The following is a 4,302-nucleotide window of genomic DNA, read 5'->3' as shown; positions in this document are numbered from 1 at the left end:
AAGTTTGCCCAGCAGAGGGTCTTAGAGGCAGCATACAGTACTTCATCTTGAGCTAAATAGCTTATCTATAGTTTGTTTTAAAGTGATGGGAGGCTGCAGGCTTCATTTAGCCTCTCCTGAACTAGACCTCAACACAACAGAGTACAAGGTTATGCAATTTTTTAATAAAAGTAAACAATGTTGCAAGGTATACCCAAGTATTAGCATAGTAATTTGTTTATGAAAGGTCATGAAATGTTGCAATAATTCCCAAACTATACAAGAGTTAGTGTGGTAGGAAGTTTCACTGAAAGAAAAAATAAAGGCCAGGGTGAAGCGGGAAGGAGGGGAACCACTTGTTAGTGTCTTCACAGCAAAACCATAAGAGAATCAGAAAAAGAAAATTAGTACATCTAAGGAGGACAATAATGTAGAACTGGCTACAACTGAATCACAGTGTGCAGAGTACCAGCCTACAGTACAATTTGAAAAAAAGAAGTGGGAGTTGGATTAGAGAAAAAAAAAAGCACAAAAGGAAGAAGCAAGCAAGGAAGAACACAGGTTCAAGGAGAGACGATAGAGAGAGGCTCAGGGCACTCTTTCAATGTTTAGAACCACACTCCAAACAATGTTTATCAGCAATTACCTGTTTACCTATAGAAAGCCTACACTTTAGTGAATGCCCTTTTTAAGAAGATGCATGAATGATAATGCTTGAGAAATGCTCTTTTCATAGATGTATTGCCTCCATTAATAGGATATATATATATATATATAAGACCATGTTTTGAAGGATAGAAATGATTTATGGGTCACGTATTGCATATTACCTCAATTTGATGGTCTGTGATTTCTCATGAAAACATAGAAACATGAAACACTGACAAGTGAATTCACTTCTAAGCTTCTTTCAATAGCTCTTTCACAGTCACTTCATGAGATTGCACACACAAAAAAAACTTCCAATACCCCAGCAAAGAGTTTTGAATAAGGCGAAATTCTTCTTTTTACTAAGCAATATACAATTAATTATTACTTTATTGCAATGCAAACCAGATAGGATGTGTGTGAGTGTAAGAGGGATCAAGAGATACCTATTTAGTGGTGTCTTACAGAAAGACTGTGTATTCTTATTCTTCAGAACCATTTCAGGAGATCTCATTCATGATCAGCCACCAATGTGAAACATGAAAGAATAAATAATGTTGTTGCCCCAGATGTGCTCGCTCTAGTGAGATAGGACATTCATACAAGGTACATCAGAGGATCAGAGCACAACATCCTTTGCAACACATACAGATCCTTTTGCCTCTTCAAAGATCAGATGTTGGATTTTCTGAATCCTTCACTGGGAGATTAAAACAGACAATGCACCTCAAAAATGATGAATGAAAAGAAAAAAAAACCACTCATCTGCAAGGATCAGGGCCAGGTAAAGGAAAATGCACAAAAGCTATTTTAAAAAAATATATAAGCGCCAAAAAAGGCAACAAGATTGGATTTACACAGTATGATGCAAATGAGACATAATCATCACAGTCCAGGTTCCATCTTCAAGGTTCCCGCTCACTAAAAACAAACATGTTTTCTACTCTGATCAAAATCTGTAGCCAATGCAGGATTGATCTGAACTGCAATGACGAAGTGGAGCCAGGACAACATGTACTGTCACTTCTTTGTTTTTGACTAATTTTCTTCTCATGTCTCTGATGGATGAAGACAAAATAATCCTCTATTCTAAATATTAAATTAATTAGCAGTGCCACAACCACTGCATTCATATCCACTCAGACGATGAAGGAAATGGACTCCCTGAAGAATACGAGCATATGGTGAAGGAACAGATGTTGCTGGCATATCTTCCCCTGCATCCTGCTATGTTCTGTTTACAGAGGAAACCTAAAGACTATCTTACTTCACATCGTCATCTCTCGCCAACCTGTCCTTTTATTAAACACACTTTTATCCCCATTCGCAGGCCCCACTGTTAATGCTCATTCTTTCTCCAGTGGTCACACTGCCTTTTCCCCTCCCCCATCTCCACACACTTTATACCCAGTCAAACAACAAAAATGTATTTTTCCTCTAAGTAAAAGAGTGGGTGAAATTCCACTCCGATTGGTAACAATGTAAGATTATTTTTTCTGAAATTTGTCTTCTTACCCTCAGCACCTTTCTCCTTTGCCAAGCCTCCCACCCACTCTTTGCTATTTTTTGAATACTGCTGGTCACATACCAGGCTTAGATCAGAACCAAGAGATGCGTCCAACTAAATTTGGATCTTAACACATTTTTTCCATACTGACTGCCCAATCGTTTACAGGTTTACTTGCAGTTAAATCCCCAAAACAACTCGTCAGAAAGAAATTTTTCCCCATCTCCCAAATTAGCAAAAATATATAAACGTTCATGATTTTGCTCTGTGTGGAATTTTCTCACATCTCCTGTAAGAGCCAGCAGAAAATATTTTTAAATACCATAATTACATACATGCAGTTGTAAAAAACAGTTCTAATGGAACATCAAGTAAATAATACCAATTTTCAAAATTCTATAACAATATATTTATACAAATTACATAATTCTGTATGTATTTACACACCATTACAGATTATCAAGTAAATAACACCAATATTTTTCAGATTTTTCTCCAAGTGAATTTTAGTGCTCAAAAAAGGTGCCAGACTGACAGCACTAGAAAATGAAGACTTCTCTTTGTCCACAGCACAGGAACAGCAGTAGTGCAAGCTTCCCCGCTTTGCCCCATCAATTATCTTCACACTTGATTTAGAAGGATCACGTGAGGAATGAAAGGGCATTTGAGTCTCCATGCCCATTCAGTCCCTGGCAAGGGTGCTAACTGGCACCCATGTAATAGTGGTTTTGTTATGTGAGCCTTGCTCCATTAGAAAACAAACATTTTACATAAGTGACTGAACAAACTTTTGTTCACTACTTGACATAAGCTGAATCTGAACCAGTGAACCTGAGATGAAAGGCTCTGTGGCCCACTGCCAACTCCCAGATAGTCCAGTCTCACAATAATGCCTACGTGAAATTCCATATTTCTATATTTACATAAATTCAGTATTTACACACCATTATGGGTTACTTGAGTAAATTGGTTACAGTTTATTGTATCGACTGCCATAAGCTCATAAAACATTTTTTCTTGGTTTTTAATCCTTTCTTTAAAAAAATACAAAAAATAAATTAAATAAAAATGTTAAGTGATATAAATGGTCTGACTATGACTAAAAATGCAAGGAAACTCAATGTTAAGACTCAGACTGTGGCCTCAACTCATGGCATTTTTAACCTTTGTCATGAATGTCCTTATGTTTGTGGATTTAGTGTACATTCAGTTATAATCCACCTTTTTGCAATTAAGTTAACCTCTAATGTTCAATGATGAACCTGGTATGTCCTGGAAACTCATTCCTCTGTTTTGACCAGATAGGTTTTTAATACCTTCTGCTCAAATGATTCAGTGTTCTGTCAACCTACATCCAGACTCTCTGTCTGTTTCAGCAACAGTGAAGAGGGTTAAAAATAAACAAATGAATGATCTTATAAGCTATTATAAAATGCTGTAAATTCTTAAACAAGAACATAGTCCCTACACAAATAAACAAACAGGCAATGCCTAACTATATCTTAAATCAACTAAGTTAATTTATATAGCTTTAGCATTCAAAAACAATTATTATAAAATGCCACATTTTTATTTGATTTAGTATACTAGTGGTGTGAGTCAAGACACAGTCTCTGCTAGCTATTATATCTGGGAGCACAGAAAAGTCACGTGTCCATGACATTAAGCCATATGCTATTCCATAATAGATTTAAGTTTCAAATTACATATTTTATACCACATAGACAGTTATGCATTAGAGCAAAAAAAGGATTAATAATCAAAATTGGGTAAGAAATGGTAAGTATAGCTACCCCAAAATATGTCCATGATCACAGTCAGTCTCTATATGCAGTTGGCTAGGAGCATTAAGGCCTGATCTATCTCCCAGTGAATTCAGTGGCAAAGTGAAGTAAGGTCAAAACGTAAGTAATACAAAAATTATAAATTCCATTTTGTTAAATATGCTAACAATTTTGCTCCTTTTTCCTCAGAGTATTGTGAAAAATAGTCTCTTTCCTAACAACAAGTTCCAAAATTATTACCAGTAACAATATGTGTTTATGTGCTTAACATAAAATGATACAAAATCCATATAAAGTATATTACATTGTAATCTCATTTATAGTTTATGAATATTTGAAGGTAACTTCAGGGAAAAAAAAAACAAGTATAATACTTTCCCCCTC

The sequence above is a fragment of the Lepidochelys olivacea genome (genome assembly GCF_965140295.1).
Source record: "Lepidochelys olivacea isolate rLepOli2 genome assembly, chromosome: 1".
NCBI lineage: Eukaryota > Metazoa > Chordata > Testudines > Cheloniidae > Lepidochelys > Lepidochelys olivacea.
This window is presented reverse-complemented; position numbering follows the sequence as displayed.